The sequence below is a fragment of the Corvus moneduloides genome, chromosome 1 (genome assembly GCF_009650955.1).
Source record: "Corvus moneduloides isolate bCorMon1 chromosome 1, bCorMon1.pri, whole genome shotgun sequence".
In the NCBI taxonomy this organism is placed as follows: Eukaryota; Metazoa; Chordata; class Aves; order Passeriformes; family Corvidae; genus Corvus; species Corvus moneduloides.
Window position 1 is genome coordinate 83087887 of NC_045476.1, and position 24862 is coordinate 83112748.

The 24862-nt window shown below is 36.1% G+C and overlaps 1 protein-coding gene across 2 annotated transcripts in view; it reads left to right on the forward strand.

The window, feature by feature from the left end:
- The window catches only part of LOC116447857 (cadherin-12), a 432700-nt gene that overhangs the window by 197260 nt on the left and 210578 nt on the right, over positions 1-24862 (forward strand). Inside the window, exon 4 of one of the 2 annotated variants that reach the window (XM_032117539.1) lies at positions 5427-5563. The gene's annotated coding sequence lies outside the window, so the exon portion shown is untranslated. Of the gene's footprint in view, positions 1-5076; positions 5564-24862 lie in introns of those variants that run through there. The other variant, XR_004241717.1, reaches the window with a different exon arrangement.

Here is a 24862-nt window from a genome sequence, read left to right on the forward strand (position 1 = left end):
ATATCATGTTTGAATAACTGTTCATTCTCTTTCCTTTTTTATAATTATGGGCAACAATAATTTACTTGGTGCTTGAACATGAATGGTGATCCTCTGTGATACAAAGTACATTTCTCTCAGATGGTAGAAAAACCAAAGGTGCATAATGGAAAGAGTGGTGGCCTATTTTACATCTTCTTTCTACCTTTACTTTAATTTTCTCTTTATTATCCTGAATATATCCTTAAAAATATTTTCCCTCTATATTTCCTTTCACTCACAGGGGTATGTACCCTCTCTACCCATAAAGGTATGTACCCTACTCTTGGAAAGCATAATGTTCCTAAATTCTTCCCAGAACTGAACCGTAGAGTATTTAATCACCACCTGCTTTTCCACTGTCATTATGATTTTGGGACCATTCCACTGTGGTATTAGGATGCACCAAAACTTCCATTTGTTTATGCATTTTGCGGGTCTTTACTTAAATCTAGGGTTACCTGTGCCTCCTAAATGCCTCAAACATTGTGAGAATGCCTCCAATGAAACAGATCACCAACACTGAAATGTCTCAGCCTACAAGGCTGACTTAATAAAAGCATACAACGAAATTCAAAGTGCACTTTACATAACACTATCAGAAGTCTCTTAAAGCAATATGCTGCACTACTTGCCTTTTATTTGGAAATCTGGCCTAAGTAAAAATAATGTTACTGATTAATATTGCTAATCTGGGAGTGAGAACAGTGATCAGATGAGAAAAAGCAGTTTGGATTTGTCTGAGCCTCTTGAGGTACCACAAGAAGAAGCCTGATGAAGTCAGCAGTTTTCCACTGAGTATGACAAGGATTCAGCTGTCTCCTTCTATCCAGATCACATCTTTACCTTAACATCAAGAACCAGTTGAATAAGATGCTGAACTAAAGCACTGAATGCTCAAGATTAAACTCTTTCTTGCAAAGAAATTTCCCACGTTGTCTGTACACACTGTGACCAAAAAGTTTGGAGAGGAATGATCCATATCAAAAATAAAATATTGGATGATGTTGTAGGAAGGTTGATCTTTAAAACCTGTTGTAGTATTAATTGATGCCCAATTCTATTGTTTTTACATGAGATCTCACTCATTTATAAATGTGCTGTACGATTCCACTTAAATCAATGCAGCTATGCTGATATAGTTCAGATGAGAGTCAGGAGTTGCATTTTCTCAGCTGGTACTTTTGAAATTAATGAGGATGACAGTAAAATTTCAGTGCTACTGTGGATGGCAGTTAAGTATTACTAAGAGTTAACTAGTTTCATTGTGTATGGAGGCCATGGGGAAAAAATGGTTGCCAAAATATAGAAAATATAATGGTTGTGAAAGTTTGAATGGCTCAAATGCTTTTCTGCAGAGCATTTATAATGTCTTAAAGTGGTTTATTATTTATGTTTTTCTCTGAAGAGATGAAGGATAAATACAGTTTCACTTAATCTGTTCTATGCATTCTGCTGGGTTTGCTGCTATCCTACAGTACTTGCACACCTGATTTCTAGTTTCTGTGTTTCCAGCCAAAATGAAGCAGACAATACCTTTTTTTTGCTATTCACTTATCAGAAAAGAAGAAATTACTCAGAAAATTGACACTCTTAGTACATCCTGTATAGTATTTTTTTTTCAGACCAAAGGATCTTTTGAAATGCAGAAGAAAAATTCTGTGTGTTGAAGCTATGGAAATAGACACGATTTGCTTCTAGTTCTTTCTGTTCCTGAGCATCAACAGGGAGGACACAACTGACCCTCTGTGTGATTTGGGCCAGCAGGAAAGTTGTGACTGTATTAGCACTTTTCCTCCTGTTCCTCTATGGCCTTTTATTCTGTATTGAATTTACATTGATGCATGATAAAGTATTGTGCTGAAGTAGTTTTTGTCTCTGAACCAACGGGTTTTTTATGAGAATATTAAGAAACTTACACTGGTACAGGTTTCTGTATTTATTTTGGCATTCAGTCTATTCAAATGATCAATTTTGGAAATATAGCTTTTTAAAAGATGCTATTCATCTTCAAAAAAAAATCTTTTAGTGAAGCACAAATAATCTAATGGCCTTTGACAGTAAAAATACTTTGGATTATTCAATGATACTATAAAGGTCTTCTAAATTTTGCTACTAAATCATTAGTTGGTTGGGGATTTTTTCTGCATGATTAGTATCTTATCTTGCCCATGAGGACATGTTTTTGGTTCGCATTGAGGAACAATACTGAACAAATAAATTTTTCTTGTGTAACCACTTTAAATTCTGTTATGATTTTAAAATACTCTCACATGTACATATTAATTCTTTCCTATAATCATAGCTTGAGGCAGTGAATTCAAAAGGTTAATTAGAGGTTACGTAGAATTTTATTTTATTTTTTTACTGCTTTAATATACTGCCCCCTCTGTGTAAGAATGATGTGCTGAGAAGGGTGCCTAATTTCTTTATCTATGTAACTAACTATATGATCCACTATTGAAAACATAGTACTTTTCTGATCCCCTTGTTCAGAAAATCCTCTGTCCCTTTATTGAGATGACTCATAAGAACTGAATTCAAAATTTTAAGTTATATTCAGGATTGGGAATAGGACCCAAGGTGCCAGACTTTGCTTCTGTTAGACTGTAGCAAGATTCATAAGTGATTCAAATTATTGTTTTCTTTTGTTAACGCCAAATTCAAAATGCCAGTGTCTTACCTAATAGTCCAAGACTACAGTAAGACCCAGTTGTTTCTGCGCAAACTGAAATCTTGTTGTCACTTCAGGTTTTTTCCTTCATGCTTCAGTCCCTTTTCTGGATCTGCTGTTATTTTTTCCCCAGACCTTTACTTGTGGTGAGACACAATTAAAATAATTCAGTTTTACAAGGAACTTCTGATGAATGTTGACCTTTAAACCTTAAAAAGACAGTAAGAACATTGAGTGTGAAAGATTACCATTTAAATTATTAAAGCATAATATTTTTAGTATAAAATGACTGAAAGATACTTGAAAAGGGGGTAAAAACAGGAAAAGAATTCATGTTATGGAGATTTTGTAGGTTGGAACAGCAGTTTAGAAGTGTTGAAATTTCTAGGGCTGGTAAGAGCTAAGATTCCACTAGACAAAGCAGCATGAAACCTGAAACTGGAAGCTTACAGGACTGGCAAATAAAATGTCTTAACAAGGTCTTTTTCATATTCTCTAATTGTATTTGAAATCATAAATAATACAACATGTGTCTGTGGATTACATGTTTCATGAGGGATGCCATGTCAGAGCAGATCAAGCATTGGGATGCCTTCCACACATTCACTGGTACAAATGTATAGGTAAGGAGAACAGCCTCTTTTTTCAGTGGGGGTTGCAACAGGAAATCACCTTAGTCTTGACACATGAAACCCTTTACTCAAGAATGTGTTTATGTTTCATATTAATGTTTGTAAAAGCCTTCTTATTTTATTAATTAGTTGATTAATTATGACTTTGTTACCATTAGTCCCAGGGCCAGCATGAATCCCTGGGTGAGAGGCATTCAATAAATTGCAGAAAAAGTAACCTACACATTCTAAAAACTTTGCTGTCTGAATATGAAATATTGCCAAACTTATTATCCAGATTTTGCACTGGAGGAGCTTTTGATCACCGGGAGGAGAGTAGCATGTCCAGAGGAGGAGCCTGAAAACTTTATGGCTAACACTGCTAGAGTAGAAAAGTTGATCTCTTCCTACTGATTGTCTAGTGGAAATATGGGGCACTTAGATTTATTTCCTGTTCCTCAGGCTTTAAAGTCAGGGTGAAAAAATCATTGTTTTCTGTCTTGCTAAATAAATTGGAGAGCCAAACTTTCATGGTTACTTCTGAGTGATCTAAATCACATGATACTCTTGTCTCTGTAAAAATGAGTTTTCTGATGTTAATGCCTTCAGAAAGTAAACATATAATCCATTTTCTCTGCCACTTGCTTAACAACTTAAAAATTGCTTTCTTTGCTGCTTTTCCTACTAAAACACAACTACACAAATTTACCTGAAAAATGTGTAAAAGCAGATCAAAAGTAAATAAACTTGATTAAGAATTTCAGTATATGCTTATGATTAACTTTGCTTCAGCATTCATAGAATAAGTTATGTTAACTACATATGAACAAGAATTGCTACTATAGGTTCCAAATCTTCTTCATTAGATGCTATCAAAATATCCATTTTCCATTCTATATTGATGCTTCAGATCACCAATACTAAATTTATTATTCTCTGAACAAAATTATTCTTAGTCACAAACTGGTATTTTTATAGATAAATCAGAATGGGAAATGGAGTCAACTGTCTAGTGCCATAATTTTCATCCAAGAACAGGAAAATAGCAGATGAGGACAGTCATAAAAGTTGACACACTTTGGCTTGACTCATTCAACTGTGTAAGCCTGAATACTTGGTACACTGAAGTCTAGTTTCCATAATACTCTTGAACCAAAAACAAGTAACAAATACACCTCATTCTTCTTTCACACTGCTTTTTTTTTTTTCTGATCTAAATTTAAACTGTCATCTTTAATAGATTTATTTGTATCAGTATAAGTGAAAGGCAAATTAGATCCTTTAAATGCATTCCTTGTTGGTTTTTCCGCTCTGCTGTAAGAGAGGGAAGAACTTGCATTGCTGCATTGTTGTGCTTTTCTACTGATTTATCTCCATGTTGAAAAGTCCTTTCTGTACTAATCTGAAATTCTTTCTCCACATTTTATTTAAATTGCCACATGCACTTGTTAAATGATTCTAGTCTCTTTGGGTTTTGTTGTTTTTTTTCTTTTTCTTTTCATGGTGACTGATTGCCATCTGGGGGCTAACATGAGCCCACCATACTAATTTCACTTATTCTACCCATTAACTGCTGTTGTCTCCAGGGTCAAAGACAAATGTATGAATCCACTTTATCTCTCAGCTTACAGAACATCTCATACACTGAGCCTTGTATTACGAAATGACTACATCAGCCTCTAATTACTCAGCTCTACCCTGCGCTGAATGCTGGTGTACCTTGAGAAACAGCATGCAAAAGCACATTTGTTTAAGTCCTCAGATGGTTAACATTGTGCATAACCTCCTCACAAATTACAGCCTCAGCTGCAGCACATCCATTAGTCTGGAAGAATGAAGATTCCCAAGTGGCCCTGGTGCCTTTCCCAATTCCCTTGCGACCCACCAATCCTCTCAGCGCTTTCTCTGCATGTAGGGAGTGTTCAGAGCTAATCAGGTCAATGATCATCTCACGGCTCAGGGGACATGACAGGAGCCTATCACAGCAGTTACAGGATCTTCCAGACCTGAGCACGCTTGCTGAGAATCTCGTGTTAAGAAACATTGCTTTGGTGCCTCATCTCTCACTCCCTACGAGCCTCTGAGGATTTCAGCTGATCTCTCTCTCTCTCTCTCTCCTCTAGACAGTGAGGAGTTCACTGAAAAAAAGGCAGAGCAGCATGCGGCTACCCGGAGGGTGTTGATTGAAACTTAGATTCTCCCCGATCACTGTTGATTGGACTGATGCTCCAGCATTACCAGAGAAAAGATTTCAATTAAGGTAAGTGCTGCTTTATTTGGCTGCCTGCATCGTGCCGAATTTCTGCATGGAAAGTTCGAGCTGAGTGAACTGCCAGCCTGCACTGCAGCAAGGGAGCCCGCGCCGCGCCGCGGGAGCGGGCTGGGGGCAGGAGCGAGTGTCCCAGTCCGGAACACCTCTCCGGAGGGATTCGAGTTTTAAGTAGCATCTTATGAATGGCTGCAGGTTTTTTTATCCTATCCGGTGATTCTCTGAAGCTTGCAAAAAAAAAAAAAAAAAAAAAAAAAGAAACCAAAAAAAAAAAAAAAAAAAAAAAAACAAAAAGAAAACCAAAAACCCAAACTAACAGACAAAGAAGCAACCAAACCAAACCAAAACATTAGAAGCATGCAGGGGCGTGAGAAGGAAGGAGGAAAGGCAAGTGCACTTTCCCCCTTGTAGATGTATTTGAGGAAGCACAGCAGCTGGAAAGCAAAAGTACATTATGGTAAAACATAATCCTGAATAAGGAGCATCATTCCTTCATCATCAGGAACTCGTAGACGCAGGGCTTCAAGGTCCCATGGCATATAAATGAGATAGTAAGGGATTCTTGAAATGTGAGTCAAAAATATGCATGCAGCTTTCCAGGCTACCCTCAGACTGAGGGCTGTGACTGGCATGTGGAAGGAATGTTATGCTTGGAGGCTGGTAGGATTTGGATAGTTGCTTTTTTACGATTAGTATTTTGCCTGTGTGTGGGGGGAAAAGGGTGAGCAGGGGTGCTGTTTCAGTACAAGTGGCCAGAAAATTAAATTGGTTGCTATGGGGTGAGAGTAGTGTTTGACTGAAGAGAGAGAGGATGTAATTTTTCATGGGCTGATAGAAAGTGAGGCATATCAAAAGAAATAGACTGATGCTTGAAGATCTTTATCTGTAAGGAAAAAAGAGAGTAGATGAAGAAGGCTGTCTTGAAAGATTAAATGAATAATAAGAAAATGTCAGAGATTTTTACACAGCCTGGAGTTAGCTAGCCTTGTACCTATGGTGTATCCACCCTGAAATGTCTAAAGTGAACTGACTTGGATAGTCTCAGTCATGTCCACGCTTGATTGTTGTGCTATCAGGGGATGTAATTAAGGAGCTTGTAAAGGAGCCAAACTTTTTAATACTGTAAGGAACAAAATTAAGATCTGTTGTATTGAACATGTCAATATTCTCTCTGTTGCCCCCAAAATTTAACACATTGTGTTTAAAACTCAGTCATAATAGAAAGAAAATATTAATGGAAAGTTAAGTGATTTGAAATCTTCATAGCATAGACAGATGTATAACTTCTAGGCAGTTTACAAAAGTGTGAATTAATTGCACTGCCTGTTTTCAGCCAATGCCATTTATTGTGATTAAATATCTGTATTGTTATTTATCATTTATTGTGGGAAATACAATTAATACCACTATATCCTGCATAAAAACTCATCTAATCAATATGGAGATATACCTCTCAATCCTCTGCCCTACTCCACTCCTCCTCTCCACTTCACTACCTCACCACCTGCCCCCCTTGTTCCCAAAAGAAAAATTTTAAAAAAAGAGAAAGAACAGTCCATGCGAATGTTGGTTACCTGCAGGTTACTTATTCAATTAGCCTTTTTGGTGAAAAATACCAAGTTGTCTTTCTTGCAAAAACATTAGCATAGGGAGAAATGACCTGTACGTTTGGGAGAATGTTTGAAGAATAATGACAGTTTTAACTGTCTATCTGTATATTCTCCTTCTTGAAAATTATTTTTGAAAGTAATATTTTTTATCATGGTGACTCAATATGTCCGCTGTTTTCTAGGAAAGGAGGCTGGTTTTCGAAGTTGTTACATGCACTGATCCTCATTTTGGTGTAGCATATGGCTCACTTCATTTTTCATGTTATATTTATATGACATTTACTAAATTTTGTGCTTTTTCCACCCAGAGATGCAAATCTTGACCAGGGTAGAAGTATTTCAATGCACATATGAGAATCCATTGTATATGTCTTCACTTTTTTTCTTTCGTGACTAATCAATGTTTTTTCCGTATAGTATTCATTCATGTACATCAGAGTATTCATTATTAAAAAAATTAAAATACAATAACTTAATGCACTGCAGGGCAAAAAAAAATCAAGTATAAAACAATTGCAGTTGCAGACATCCAGGTTATGTACAAATAGCAGGAAGTTCCGTTCCAGTCTTTCACAAGGTCTGACTACAAACATGGTTTGACAACATGGCTTTGTTCTCCTTTTGTTTCACAAAGCTGTTGCTGTAAGTAAAAAATAAATAAATCACACTTTCATGGCAGTGTGTCTGTGGGTTTCTAAACAAGTCTTACAAATACACTTACATCTCTATTATTATTTTACAAGATCACATGTTCGATCTGCTTGTAAGTGAAGAGCGCTTGCTTTCCGGTGTGCAAGCCTCAGAGGTTTTATGACATGACAGCTTACCTTACACAGGGAAATGCTGGCTTTTTCTCATGTTTTGATAAAAACAGACAATAATGATACAATTATTTCCTGATCTTTTCCAGTGGTGGGTCGTGGGCTTCTTCATACATCGTTATGATCCTCAGCATCAAAAAGTGACCTCAGCAATATGGAAAATAACATTCCTCATTAAACAAATAAATTGGAGCATCTGACTTACTGAAGCTTTTCAGACTTGTTAAACACAGGCAGACAGATTACACAGGAAGGCAGTATAGTCTAGTTCCCTCTCTTGAAGTTTTTTTTTTTTTTACTCTAAGGCTGTATCAAATACAATTAAATATATAGCTATATGCAGAGTTCAACTTTATTTCAGTTATTTCAAGTTCTTTGAATGAGGTCAGTGTTAATTTTTTTTTGCCTCAAGCTACATCTCCTTATTACTGACAGATGACTACAATTACTATCTGGTCCAACTCCATTGAAAAATTAGTGTTTGATAATAATGCTTTAATGTTCTAGGAGCTTTTTAGGGAAATTCATTAAAATGACGTTTGGAAACGGATAAAGGAAAGGGAGCTCAACAAAAACTGACATAAAACCAACCACAGACCAGTAAGGAACAGTCTGCTAAAACAGGGATAGTGACACGTGAAAGAGGAAACAACTTTTAATGACTATAGCTCATAATCTAGATAACATAAAATAAAGAGATATATTATACTAAATGATATATAATTTCAAGATTATGGGGTGACAGTGAGATAGAACAAGCTTCAGGGGTTAATGAGGTCCCACAGTTTCCCTTCTTGAAGACATATGGGGAAATTTATTTACTTGAAAAGGAGGCTTTTTAACCCTGTGTTATTAACATGGATTGAAGAACTAACATCAACTTTCCTAGCAAGACCATTGTTTCCCACCAGACTCTTGTTGCCTCTCTTTCATTTGTTGTTTTCATAATCTGTTTCCTGGGCACTTCTTCTTGCACTTCTGGGTAGCACCTTCCTCTTCATATCGGCTCATTTTCTTCCTAATGATATGTGCTTCTCTTCATCCTTTTCCTCTTAGCATTCTCCCTTGTTCTTTCCTTTTCTTCATCTCCCATGATTTTTTTCCTTTCTTTGATGCTGCAGAGACATCACTTTTCACACTTGACCCATCTGTGAAAATTTTTCATTTATAATTGAAACAGAAAAACCCCACTGAAGATACTCCAGTGCTCACAAGAATGGGACGTGTGCTCCACCACTCTACCATCTCTTTATCCCCTTTTTCTCTATTTTTTAATTGCTTTTGATTGTACAATCTCTGTGTCAGGGGCTGTACCTCACTGTACAGTAAGTAGCTAGCACAGTAAGAGGCGTTTCTGCTTCCAGCTTTGGAGTCTATGTATGTGTCTAGACTGCAGAAATCACGTGCTCTTAACTGGTTCATGGAAACAGACTACAAGGTTTGACTCATCTGCCTCAGGATGACATTGTTCTTGCAAAAGCATACATTACAGTTATAAAGAAGTAGAGATTACAATGTATATATTATGCTTTTAAATGAGTAAGCTTTGAGCATATTTTCAGGGGTTGCTATTTTCAAGCCACTGTGAAAGTTGCTCCTCTTTAATGACTTCTGAGAGTCTAATAAGTCGATAGAGGCTGATTTAGTCTTTGCTGCTACTTTTTCCTGGTTTCCCTTTTTATTGTGGCTTGTCATAGATGCAGCACATTAAGCAATGACTTTCAAATCCTATCTTCTTTTGTATTAACAGAACCTTTCACAAAGCTCCAGTTATTTTGTATTGGTGAAACTCATTGACAGCAGTAGGTTTGGCACATGTCACTGAATATTTGTTGAGATAATTATTTTGTAGCAAAGCTTTGAGGATACAATGCTCTTTTGGGAGGGACAACGCTTCAGTCTGCTTTCTTGTTGAACCATCAAGCCTGGTGGTTTGAGGGGGGAAAAAATTTCCAGGTAGAAAAATTCTACATCAAAATGAAATACAAACCTACCTTGCCATATTGATTACTGGAATTTATATTTATCAGAAGTCAAAACCGTAGGTTTTACAATGCTAATATTGCAATGGATTGTTTAAAGAGGCTCTTCTTCTCACCACCAAATGGGAACTAAGAGAGTTCACTCATGAGACTTGGCCACATTACTTTAGGAGCAGCTGTGGTTCAGTTTCTGTCAACTCTATCACTTCATGTTTGAGAGTGAAGAGTCTTCCTGTAAAGATCAGACTCGATGATGTACACCAGACAGTTCTGGGCTGGAGGACCATCTTTCTGCTGCAGATGTCTCAGCTGTCAATATTTTGGAAGGCAATGACTGCTCTGGTTGGGATATGTGTAATGTAAGCTTTGTTTACTGTCCTGTGTTGCAGCAGAGTGGGATTTGGGGTCTGTGGATGCTGAAGTTTATCTCTGTGCTGCTGTACAGAATGGCCCAGACCTGTGATCACAGCTCGGATACAAACCTTTATGGAGATATTCATAAGACAGGTAGAGATCTGAGATTCAAAATAAGAAAGTATCTAAGCACCTAACTCACAGTAAAATGCTGCCTACCACATAAGTTTTAAAGCTGTATATTTAGGTGCCAGAGTTATGTTGTCTGTCAACCTTCAGAGTACAGTATATTTGGAATCGTTTCCAAAACTGATGATAAACACTCAGTTAAATGACTTGGATGAGTAGCTTTTGTTTCCAAATTTAGGTCAGATTTATTATTCTTTTCATGCATGCATTTACTCACTGACTACATTAGTACTTTGTCCACCATCCCAAATACACTTAAAAAATACCATAGTGACTGACTTGGTTAGTAAAATATTTGAAATATTTTTTTTTTGTTTTCCACTAAAGGTAAATTAGTATGCAAACCCATTCCTTTTCCAGAAAGCAGAGAAGACTTTTGACCTTTCTTGATCAACAGTGTACTCTTGCAGTGATCCCATAATCCAGCTTTTTGAACTGGATCATTTGACCTAGAGTCTATAAGCATTAGGTAGGTTCCTGGCTGCTGTTCTCTGAAGGCTGCCAGCAAGTGCTAAGCATAATTGCAAATGCAGACACACATTTGCTAAATGCTTGTCTGTGGTCATTTATTCATTTTGTAAAAATTTGGGTTTGTTTATGCAGTTCAACTACTACCCACAGGACTTGGTTTGAACTGCAGACCTAGATTCTGACTTCCTTTCCCTTTCCCTTATATTTCTTCTTCAGTCGCCTTGGACCATTTATACCTAGTTAGTTAGTTAGTTAGTTATACAGCAGTATTTCTGTATATGGAGTTGAGATGATAGTTTAAGCAGCTCTCTAGAAAGCTGGTATGAAGATCACAAAGTACATTTATTAAGAACCTTCTTGGTTCTGTCCTCAGGCATACTGACTCTGTGTGTGTGTTGCACCCTTTCATATATCTATTTTATACTTAGTTTAATGCATAATCTAAAAGGAAAAAAAAAAAAAGACTCCATTCCACAGTTCATTTTTCCTATTTAAGAAAATGCTGCAAATAAAACCAATATTGTTAAATGGAAAATTTAATTACAGATTTCTGAGAATACTTGTAGAATGAAAAGCTAGAAACTAGTATTTCTTTACTAACAGTCTGAGCAGAATTTTACTCAATAGTTCTGCTAGGGATTTGATGATGAAGCCATTCTGCCAAATCTGAGTTCATTCAAACTTATTGCAACAATCTTTCTATAAAAAAACTCTTCTAGTTCAAGTAATACTTCATTCATTAAACTGGAGTAATAATTATATAACAAAATAAAAAGCCATTGCCTTTCCTTTTAGGAAACTTGTATGTTTGCTTTTTTATTGTCTTTTCAATTCTCTCTAAAATATTAATAGTATTCATGGTATTTGGTTGCTATAATTTTAAATATATAACTATATCTCTTAAAAAAGATTTCATTTCCTGTCACAACGAGCACTTTTTATTCCTTTACTACATAAATAGTAATAACTTTGGGCGTAAGTAAACATACCCAATGTAGATCTCTCTCACTGTAACTCTAAACAGATGTTACAGAAGTCCAGATTTACACTATTATAAGAAAAGAAAGAAAAAAGAAGCCCTATGCCTTTCAATAAAGGTCCTGACTGATAAGCAGACTTCTCAGTAGAGCTGTGTTTCATATTTTCATAGTGAAATAGCCTGCTGTTTTTTGGTTTGTTGTTTGTTTTGGTTTTTTTTAAACTGACCTCCTAGGTAGTGACAATCAGGTCTTCTATAAAACAGAGCTTTTTGTAATTTGGCTCTTCCACCTCTGAACTGCTACTTGAAGGAGAACATGTCAAAAAACAAAGAGAGAAAATGTGATATACCTGGCTTCTACTTAAAAGAGTGCATATGTCAGAAAAAGTACAGAGCATGAGCGGTGGTGTTGAAAAGGTTAGTGTGCATAAGGAGAATTAATTTGCTAATTAAAATGCTTTTTAAAGAGCATCACTTGCCTCTGAGGTTTTTGTGATTCAGTGTAAAGATTTCTATCCCATTTTTTGGTCCTTACTGCATACAAATATAATAAAATTTTCAAACATCATCACTTTCTTCTGCATTTGTCCTCGTGTCTCCTCATCTCATTCCTATCCTCCTCTTCTTTATTATTATTTGGAAACGTCCTTTGTTAATCCTCAGAATGTGTAAACAACTTTCAGGTGCATCAATGGACTTCAATCCCACTCTGCATTACCCATCAGATGCAGCACATAGCAATTGCCTGTCACTCTTTCACACCCTAAGAGCCAAAATTTATCTGTCAAGGACATATTTGAGTTCCAGCAGCCAAGAATGTGAGAAATCCTAGGCTAGATGTAGAGGAGATACTATGTATGGCAGGATGGAGCAGAGTCATCAGGGCTAGCAAACTGATGATTTTAATAGTTAAAGAGAAAAAAAAAAAAAAACAACAAACAAAACAAACCCACAAAAAACCCACCCCCGAAAAACCCTCAGGAAATATTAGAAAGCAACCATTTTTGATTTTTGGTTGGTTGGTGGTTGGTTGGTTTGGGTTTGTGGTTTTTTTTTTTTTTTTTTTTGGTCTGGTAGAAGTATTTTTCTCCAAGCTTGTTGTTTAAACTGGGTGGGTTTGTTTGTTTATTTGGTTTGATTTTTCTTTTACTCTGCCTGGAACTCCAACTAACAATGGGCATTTTTTGCAAATGTTTTCTAAAGGTCACTCTTTTTAATCAACTCACTTTTTCTGCAATAATTGTATGACATTTTTTTGCCTTATTTGTGTTCAAAGAGCATGAATATTTTAAATAGAAAACTCACACACTTAACTGTCTTTCTAAATGTTGCTGTTACAGTTCTGTGCAGGGTCAGAAGGGGGGTGCTGAACAACCAGAATTACCATTCACTTCTCATTACCTAGTGGCTATACAGTCCTTTTTGTGTTACATGCCTAAGGATGCTAATTCAGGTAAAAATAGCAAGATGCTATGCTTAAATTTTCTCTTGAGTGGAAGGCCTAACATCTATTTCTAAATATGTCTTCTTTCCAATCAAGATATGGAACACAGTACATGTTGTTCACATGCCTAGTGACAGCTGATGATTTTAACTAGGAGCTGAGATTTAATAACTCTAACTTGATATAATCTCACTTATTTGATAAAGAGCAGCTGGAGCTGGTTGCCATGCACCTTACCTCAGTTGTTTCTATTAGCACAGGTTTTACCAGCCAAAACACAAGTGGATCTACCTAAAAGGGTTTTGAGTGCAGTGTTTAGGTGCATCAGACATTTCTTTTTCTACCAGGTGTTTTTTATGTTCTCTTTGGACAAATACCATAGTAGAGACACCGTTTATTATAATTTCAAAGCATACTTTATGATGTATCATTCTTGGCTCTCTGCCTCTGACTTTGTGCATGTATGTCCTGTGCAAAAATGACTAAGGAAACAGAGGTCTTGTGCCATCTAAAATTTTAAAACATAAAAGTTCTGGAGGTTATATCTGTGTGTGTTGTGTGGCTTACCTGCTCATCTTGTTTTCAGATTTTAATTTTGAAGAAAAATGGTCTGATATTACTGATTTCCATAGTTAATCTAGCCATTTTAGGAGTCATTCTTCTAAAGTTTCTGATAGGATATTTCCCCCTCCCCAGTAAAAGTAAAAAACAGTATTTCTTTTAGAAAATGTCTCCTTCATACCTCTTTAGTGCTAATCTCCTCAGATAGAAATTGCCTTCCTTGCAAATAAACAAAACTCGGGTCAAATGGATTTTGTTTTCATGGGATATGTAGATATATTTTTTTTAAAGTGCACTTCATAAGGCATAAATGTGATGTTTTAAATAGCTTGTCAGGAAAAAGAAGTGATTTTTAATGCAGATCTATGAAATAGATGCTCTTTAGTAGCATCAATACCCCTGAAGGCAAACATTTGAAAAGGCAGAGAGCACCATAACACCAAGATAAATGCTGGGAGTAAGATAGAAAGCAAAATGTAATACAAGTAAATAGAGAAATACTTCCTGTCAAAAAAAGAAAGCATTAGTAACAAAAATTATTGTTCTATTTTTTTAGTTTATTTGCAAATATCTAATGAGGCTTTGGGGTTATTTTAATATTGAGGGAGGGTTCTCTTTAATTACTTTCAAAGCATTTTAAAATCTTTATTTTTTATTCTGAAAATAATTAGGAATACAAATGAAATACATAACACATTATTAAGCAAAATTCTACTGCTCTGTTACTGAAGCAAAACACAGCCACAGAAATGAAAACTAATTCTAAGTAGTCATTTGAAGTACCGATTTATAATTCTATATGAGAATATAAGTCCATACATGTTGGAATTTGATATTTTAAAATTGCAAAAATTCTCAAGCTCTCTGTGAAACCAAATGTTATTTGATAGTCATTGGCAAGAGTTTTGTAATTGGATAATCTTACTCATCCCTCTTTGAGGCATTAAACTATGTTTTATGGAAGGTATTGTGAAAGCAGTGCTGCTCTGGTAAAGCCATAAAGTAGCTTTAATTTCATTGAAACGGATATCATGTTTACCAACCACACAATTGAAAGAAGTTTTAGAATCTGCTCAGTACATTACCTCACAGTTAAAAAACCTACAGCAACAGAAGTATCTGGCAAACTCTGGTTTACAGAGGAGGCAAAAAATTGTTCAGAAGAGTCAAACCTGGATGGAAAATTAATTTAACCTTCTATTATTTCATCAGGAGCTGGATCAGGCGATGGCTGTGAAGTACACACGGGATATGATTGATAGAATTAGAAAATCTAACTGAGCGGGTGGGTTTGATAAGGACTCATGAGAGCTTTGAAGTTTCATGGAATGTCAGAACAAGACAGTCTTAGAACTATTAAGTCTTGATTTCTACTGTACTCTTATGTCTGGGGTTGAAGTGTCATTCAGTGGCAAGGATGCTGAGTAATAGACAGGTTCCTGCTTCAGTCGTTAAACCAAAGAAGTGCCAAGTGTGGGACAGTGCAGCAGCTCTGACTGAGATTAGGTGAGAATGTGATTACTTGTGTGATGCCATCAAGAGTTGTTGAGATTTTTCTCTTAGACAAATCGAAGTTTATAACTGCTTGTGTTGGGTTGACTTTGGCCGGATGCCAAGTGCCCAACAAACCACACTATTACTCCCCAGCTGGACAGTGAAGAGAAAATGAGATAAAAAACAGCTCGTAGGTTGAGATAAGGCAGTTTGCTAAAGCAAAAGTGAAAGTTTGCATGTGGACAAGCAAAGAGAAAGAAAACGTTTCTTCTCTACTCCTTGTCAGCAAGTGGCGTTCAGACCCCTTTCAACACATGTCGCGGTTGCTCCGGAAAGCCTCCCCTGCCTTTCCTCCTCCTTTCCTTAGCTTTTGTGTCTGGGCTGACATCATACAGTATGGAATATCCCTTTGGTTCTTTTGGGTCAGCTGGCCTGGTTGTGTCCCATCCCAGGATGTTGCCCACCCCCAGACGCTTGATGTGGGGAATGTTAAGAGACAGAGCTGATGCTGTGCCAGTGCTGCTCAGCAGAACCCAAAACACCAGAGCATTATCAACCACCAATGCAGAGCACAGCACTGTGAGAGCTGCTACGGGAAACTGAACTCCAGCTCAGCTAGACTCACTACAGTACAGAAATTATTGTTCTCCTCTGAAATTCCTTTGCCTTCAAATAAAGGAAAAAAAAAGACAAACTTGGTTTGTCTCCTTTTCCCCACCTAAGCTGCCCACAAAGAGGTTTCTGTTTCCAGCTTTTGGAAAGTTGTCCATCTGCCCAACATAAAAGCCAAGAGACTATTTCCTTTTTTTCATTTAATCACAACCCAGCACACCAAGGGTAGTGGGTTAGTATGTTTCCCTCCACAGGTCCTAAGCATCATGTTCCCTTTCCTGTTCCTAAGGAAATAATGAGTCATTGTCTCAAGATCTAACTCAAACTTTTGCACGAGATTGGTTTGTGATCACAATTTGCCATAATGTCAGATACTAACCCCAGGGATTATCATAGCCATAAATAGAAGCATTCTTAGTTTGGATTAAGGAATTGGTGGGGGAAGAGGGATTGAGGCTATATATCTTCCTGAATATGGAAGCAGTATATTTATTTTCGATAACACTGGTAGACAGTAATTACAGCCTTCGCTCATTCTCCTGCCTCAGGGGAACTGAACTGCTACTGGCTTAGGGGAAGCTGAGCTGCTACTGGCTGCTGCCATTTAACACTTAGAGTCCTTTGAACTGGTTTGCGAACTACTTCTCCTTTCTTTTTCTTGTTTCTTTGATTTCCCTGATAACTATGTTTTTGAAATGCCTTTTAAAGCAAATTCAGATATCTCTGCCAATAATATGTTTTAAACACCTAGAGGACACTAGCAAACATAAATCTTTAGTTCAAGAGTCTGTCTTCAACAAATTCCCCCTCCTCCCCATAACTGGATGCACTTTATTAAAAAGCAGTTAATAAGTACTTATAAATTATGATTCTTATTAATATTCCTGTGCAGCTATAATGTTTCTTCTCTATTGTTCTCAGTCTTCATAATGCCAAAGAATGAAAATTTAACTAGTGTTGATTTTAACTGGCAGATAAGAGAGTTCTGATTGTATGTATATGTTAGTAAATGCATCTGAGAAAAAAAAGTGGCATTTCTGTGAGCATGCACATTCATGAACATCTTGATTTTGTATATTACTGTCAGATTGAGCATTGTTTAAAGTTAGTGTAATACCCAAAGTGTGAGATGCTGACATATTCATCCAGTCTTTACGCACTTTGTAGGCCCCTCAAGCTCTGATTAGACATTACCTAATGATTTTCAATTTTTAATTGTTGATTTCCTATTATTTTATCTCTCTAAAATCAGACTATCTGCTATTCTTTCCAAGTACTACTGTTGCCATTTCCCCAGGACAGGCTTCTTCCTTAAAAGACTTTTCCTTTCCCCTCGGCTATATTCCTCTGCTTAACAGTTACTGCTCAGCACCCACTTTAGAACAGACACCAAGTCAAAGGAATAAAAGAGGACATGTCAGATCAGCTCATCTTAAAGATCTTTTATATTACACTCTACCCAAGTATGTTCACATACTGTTCTTAAAAATCTATGTTCATTCTTGTATATGATTTTTCTTCCTGTGTGGCTGTTATAAAGGGATCCATATAATGGGCAAACAGAATGAAAGAAAAACCAGTCTAATTGCACACTATAACTCTTTTAAATCAGGGTGAAAACAGCCCATTAAAATGTCATTAATATTATCTGCAAAATATGTTTTTATTCCACTGTTTAGAAGGATGATGGATTTTCAGGACCCAAAGAAATAAGACCTTTGCAGAATAGTCCAAAAGAGAATGCAATAGTACAATATAAGGATTAATTGTGAAAGTAATCATGTTAGTTTTCTAATTATTCAAATCTTAATTACAACTGTGTTGGCCCAATTAGTTCAAAACACAAGGCTAATGTTAGGGTTGGGTGGATACTCAGCATCTGTGCATGAGCGAGAGGCATCTGTTGCCAAGTGGTGGAGTGATAGAAAGTGTCAACTCACCAGCTGTGAAGTCAACAAAGCTCTTAAAAACCAAATTTGAGCCAACACAATGATTTAGCACCCTTGGGAGAGTGTAAAGCTTATCACACGTATACTTTAGCTAGTTGTTGGCACCTATTGGGACTGAAATCTAGAGCGACTATGCATGTTTAAGTCTTTGCCTGCTTTTTAAACAATGCCCTGCATGACAGGGATCTGCAGTGGGGAATCTGACAGTGACATTTCTGCCCATCAGTGCTGCATGGTGTTTTGTTGTTTTGGGATTTTTTTTTTTCCCTTGAAGAAACTAGAGAACAAAATATTGCTAAGCCATTCAGAATATACAGTGCCTTAAGATTTTACAGCATTTTACAAGTATTACATACAGACAAAAGGATAGAAAATAGTGAAACATTAAGAGGAATATCTGGTTTAAAAAGTGTTGTCTTTTCTTTCCAGACACCAGTTTTGTAGGAAGACGTGGGCATATTAAAAATCCATTGTACTTTGTTTACTGCTCTCAATTCCAGAAAGACAGGATTTTTATGATTCTGACTATTGATACTGATCTTAGTAATTTCTAGGATTGCCTACAGAGACTGAGGATATTAATAGTGTTGCTAACTTTACATGGTATGTTTAATATTTATGCATTATTAACATTTAATGGTAACGTAAACTTTACTGAAAGATAATCAATTGGCAGCAAGAACAAGAGAAGAAGGTGAACATTAAAACCTAAGATGGAATTATATTGAACACTAATGCATTCACTTATGACCTAGTTCGGAATGTTGTGGATCCTTTGTCAGTGACTTCATTTGCATTACTTTTAAGTTTTTATTTATTCATATATCACAAAGTACAGATGGAGGAGCGTTTAGATTCATGGTAGTCCGATAATGTTGTTAATTTACATGAAATGCATAGAGTTTGGTATTCTACTGCAGTGTAATAGAAAATGAGCTCAACTTTTAAGATTACCTTCACAAGAATTTTCAATTACATTAAAATAAAATTAAACTGAGTTATAGGGCATTTCAAGCATTCTGGGTCCAGGTTTCTTTATTTGCAAATTACAAGGAGAGAAAGATTTGGATTTCCTTCCTGTTTGAGCAAGTAGAGCAAGTATCCCTTTTAAGGTATGGTTTGCACTTTAATACAGAGCCTTTTGCTTTAAAAAAAAAAAAAAAGTCTATGCCTGTATGGCAATATTTGATTTATTCTATTAAAGCAGCAATCTGACTGGACCTCAAAAGCCGAGCAACTCAACCTACTTGTATAAAAATACCTATAAATGAACACAACTACTTCTGAAGAGATGTAATGAAGTGTAAACTTTATTGGTTGAAAATGGAGTGGTGACTTGGAAAGCATTTTTTTTATACTCACAATTAATTTAGGTGTTTCAACATCTACATAGTCGCAAAACAAATTCAGCAGTTTTTCACATCATACTGAAAATTGTGTATAATTATGTGTACAGTGATGTAATGAAACAGAAAGTAGTATTACATTAAATTTAACTCAGATTAGCTGACCAATTTTGCTTATGATTGTGAGACTTCCTTCATCAGAAGCTCCTGGAAGACCTAATGCTGCCACCTCCACCAAAGAGTCACCTGTGCCGTGCATCTGACTGTAATATTGCTGTAAATGGGAAGGAGAAGGAACACAGTGAGACATGTAACAATTAATTGTATGTGCTCTAGTGCTTTGGATTTCAGCTTCCTGTAGCATTTGTGGCTGCATTTCACCTGCAAAATGTTCTTTCCTTTTAAATCATATTGACAATGTGAATAGCATGTGTATACTTTAACTAAACAACTTACCAATTCAAGTGGGCTGTCTCAGCTGTAAGGCATGAGCTCAGAAGTGATAAAGCATGGCACTGCTTCAGTAAAATGGAATAAGAAATCATTTTGACAGAGCGTAGATCTTGGTCTGGGCTGTTGAATGGGTTTGGTTGTGGGATTTATTTTTTCCCCCCCTGACTGCCCCTTTCCTTTCAAGGTCAATGTTCCTTATTTTTTGTAGAACACATCTTACATGACAGTACAGAAAGAAATGCAACCTGGCTGGGTTAATGCTTTTGGGGTCAAAGTGGACTCCTGAATGCAGAGAAACAGCACCTGAGAAACAGTGTTCACAGTCACCCCATGAAGACAGACAGTGACTGAACATCACATGTTCAGACTGCATATTTTTACTAGGGGTGTGTTATGAAAGATTTTGAAAGCAAATATTTCAGTTTATAAGTAAAGGAAATACCCTCTCTTTTGTTTAACTCAGCTTCATGGAATTAGAAGAGTGGAAGTGCTGTATCATAGAATATTCTGCTTCGTCTGAAAACTGATTCTTGTTTATTGGGTCTGCAGACGCACTTAAAATAGCAAATTCAGGCATTAAAAATGAGAAATAATACAATTTTTTTGTTGTTGTTCATTTCCTATCCTATCATTTACTCATGCAGGAAACATTGTGAAAGGGTTTCTTTTGAAGATGACTTGACATTTGCCTATGATAAGAACAGAATTTTAAAATGTCTAATCTACAACATTACAGATGACTGACTGTAGCATGTCTGTAAGACCAGTTCATCTTTTTTTGAAGCTCTCTCAGGTCCTGAAAGAAGCAAACCTGTGCTTCTTTGATCACAGAGGTAGATAATGTTTCCTTTGCTGCTCTTCCATCCTACATACTAAGACAATGGTAAAGCATCAGTCTCACATAAGCCAGACTAGAATAACTTTATCTAACTCTCCACCCAGTGCAACTTCTTGTGATGTATATATTTACATAAAGATCACATTTCTGGGTAAAAATTTTGACAAGTTAGAGCTTGTCCCAAAATCAAACTCCTATATTCAATGGGTGTCAACTCTTAAATTTTTCTTTGCAATAAAATACTGAATTTTACCTAAAACTAATGAGGTAAAATAAAGTAGACAGAGCATTTAGTCTGAAAGAATCATTTCAGTAAGATGGTATTTCTTTAAATTATTCCTGCCAAAACCAAAGGATCATTCTCTCATCATTTTATCCTATTATATTCAAATTGTCTTTTTTTTCAGGGCTTTCTCTATGAAGACCATTTGGGTTACATTAGAAGTTGCAGTTTGAAAATGTACCTTGAAACTTCATGCAGCATACAAACTCTTCTCAGTATATCATGTCTCAAACATACCAACTTAATCAAGTGGCTTCAGTGAGGTTATTCCAAAATGTTATATTTCCACAAGAACAGCTAATGTCAATATCTTTCTGCTAGAATCACATCAGCATTTTCTGCTACTTCAAATTGAATTGTTATCGTAAGGTAAATGAAAGAAATTATAAAATGTCATACGCCTGGGTGTCCAGACATGCTGTTTATATCTCATCACTAAAAGCTGTTCACACTGAGGTCAATGACACATATGCTGGGACAATTCCTTAAATAATTTTTATCAAGTGTACTGACTTTAGGGCAGCTATTTAATTTTACATTATACCATAAAAAGATTATCAGATTTGGATTCAGTGAAACATTTGTAATAGTGAATTCAGTGATACTGGATCAAGATCTGATACTCTCACTTTCAAAAAAGAAAGTAAAATCAAGGAGGAGCTGTCTTTGTATTATATCTTGACAACATCTCACTGCTTTCTGTGTTCATCAGTGTCACAATCACTCCTGTGAAGCAAAAAGAGTCATAAAAAACCACTATGAATTCTTGAAAATTTAAAGGTGTTAGGAGGCTGTGTACTTTCTTTGTTTATGACGATTGTCTTGTATTGTTTTGCAGCTGAGCTTTTCCACTAAAAGTCTGGAGACATGACCACACTAATACAGAAAGCATACAGTGATCGAGACAGTGTGATGCTTTTAATGTAAAAGATAATTTTCCTGGGGAAAAAAAGAACATGCTAACCATGGCAGAGACATATGCTTCTATTTTAATTGGTGTAGATTATTTTTTGTCAATTAATTCCAACTTCTACAGTGTATGATCACTAAGAAGGAACTGGGTTTATAGAGTCCTGCACAAAAGTTGTGTAGCTGTGTAATCCTCATGTAATCTGTATTAAAATATAGAAAGTGATTGGGAAACAGAGTAGAAGTGAGGTGGTGATTTACTCATTAGGCAAGGATGACAACAATGTAAGCCTGTCACCCCGTATGCCAAGCCCCAGCAATGATTCTCTTTGGACTTTTGCTTTGCTGAACTGATTTTTTTTCTTCAGACTCCTTCAGGACAGGAATAAATCAGACATTAGATAGCATTAATCCAGTTCTACAGAGGAAGAAACTTACAGTGCTTATTCTCTCTGAGACTCATTACATTCCAGAACACATGTGGAAGCAGGCACTATTCTTGTCTGTACAAAAATCAAGATCTGAATATAATATGAAGGACACTGAACTTTTTTTTTATACTCCTATAACTTCTAATACATTAAGTCAAGACTCTCCATCCTATCTATATGACTATAACTGCACTAAGTTTAATAACTTGATTTGAATTCATTATGTGAAGCTCTTATTGCAAGAGACCTTTCCTAACCTTTTAAGGAGTTGTATAAAAATAACATACTGGACATCAATCAGTTTATTCCACAGTTCCTATAAACATTATTTTTTGCAACTTACTGTGAATAAATAGTTTATTGATACTGCAAATCAAATGGTTTATATAATGCTTGTGGTAATCATTGGCCAAACCTTTCTCTGCGTTGTTATTAATACAAGTCCTCATAATTTATGGTATCTCTTCAGTTTCTAGCTTCTCCACCTACTTGCTTAGAGTAACTTCAGAATAAATTCCAGGGAATTCCTACTCCTATTTCTAACTTCCCCATGCTCATAAGGATTCCGTTTGAATTGTAAACTGAACATAAGAACTGTATTGTCAGCTGGATTTTTTTTCTGTGTATTTAGGACTAATTCAAGTCCCAGCGATGTGAACCTGAGTTTTCCTATTGACTTCCCAGTGAGGTGGATTGAGTCCTTAGGCAGTGCTTCTAACTCTGGTTTTCTAATGCCTAGTGCAGTAACTAGGAAGAATTACAGCATTTATCAGTTATTAACCATGCCAACACCGGAGTTGGAGTAACTGCAAATGTATCACTCAAGAGGGAGGAGATAGTAATTGCAGCTCATGGCTCCCCCTTTCATAATGAAAAAGAAACAAATTCTAAAATTATGAAAACTGGCAAATAAGCTAGCATTATTAATTCCCTATTTTTATATGAAATTCTAGAAAGAAAAATAGTGGTCACCATAATCAAATCAAATTACAAACCCATACTCCTTTATACTACCCATCTTCGAGTCCTTTTCTTAATTTTAGACCCTCTAAACTTGAAATCCCATAATATTCCCATATTTTGATGTGGCAGCAACTTTCTGTCATCCTGATAACTCCCATCAGTAATTATGTTCTTTCTTCTTGATGAGAATGAGAGGGAAAGAGATGAGTAAGTGAAATGACTCTGTATGTCACTTCCATGCTCACAGCTCAAACTTTGTCTTGCAGGTAGCCAGGAAATGATTCCCACTTAACCACAAGAGCAGAGTTGAAAAGAAAAAAAAAAAAAAAATTGGAAGAGTATGGTAATATGTTAGTTGTCAGTTTTAGCAGTAAGCAAATGTGAATTTCCTTAGTACATTTAACTTTAAAAATTTAAATCTAAAAGTCAACACCATGGTTCCCTATTCCTTAAGGAATATAAAATAAAGGACTCTATGAAGTGACACACATTAGCTGCCTCTGTCAGACAATAGCAATGAAGTTTCAGTGATCTTTGTGTAATTTAAAGAGGTATATTTAAAGTGCAATCTGATAACAGAATTCTCTCCTTATGTCACACTTAAATTTGTAATACCATTACCAAAAGTGAGAATACAGAAAGTTGAAGCTTATCCTATGAAAGGGGTGGCGATTCAATTCTGATTTAGAAAGACAAACAAAGCAGTTATATAAGCTGGCTCCCTAATACCTCCGTGACTTTACTCAAGACATCTGCTGTAGTCCCATGTCTTCTTCAGAAAACATACAAAGGAAATCAAAAATCATCCTTTTTCTTTTATTCACCAGTTAAGTCTTATGCTAAGGTGAATGCATTAATCAGTTTCCTACATAATCTCAAGGGAGCAGACGGATGATCAAATCTACATCCCAGACTTTGATTGGAGAATTTTAGGTTTTCATAAGCAAAATGTTAAGAGACAAAATTAGATCTCTGTCTTTCTGAAACTTGTAGTACCAGTTGCCTGTAGTTTTGGAACACTTCTTCTGAAAGAGACTAGAAAAGAAAGAAAAAGTTTTTTCCTGTGTGAGAAATGGTATATAATTTCTTCCAACTGCCTTTTGGATTGAGAATTCAGGAACATAAAGCTTTCCAGAGCTTAGTGGGGAGTTTCTGTCAAAGGTATCTCAAAATGGGAAAGGCAGGACAATGGAGATTTCCAGAGGCGATGTGCTGCTATGTAAAGTATGGACTACACTACTGTCCCTTCCTGAAGATAGTATTGAGCATTTGGAGTCTAAGCAGGGTCTCTGAGACAAACTCCAAATAGAACCCAAGTTTTTAGGTTGGCCAAGTGTTCCACAATCTTCTGTTTCACTTTTCCAATTCCTGAATTTGGAAGATTTTTTTGGGTAGAAGTGTAGCTGCATAAAAGAGCTAGCCAAGAACGTATCCATTCCTTTCCAAAGCAAGACAAAATACATGAGCTTGTAAGAAAAGGAACATTTGCATATGTACCTTAAATGAGAGTTCATTTTTTTTTTTTATTTGATGCATGCAAGGAAATTCACAAAATACAGGGTTTTTTGAAATAAGTCGACACATTTAACCAACAAAAAGAT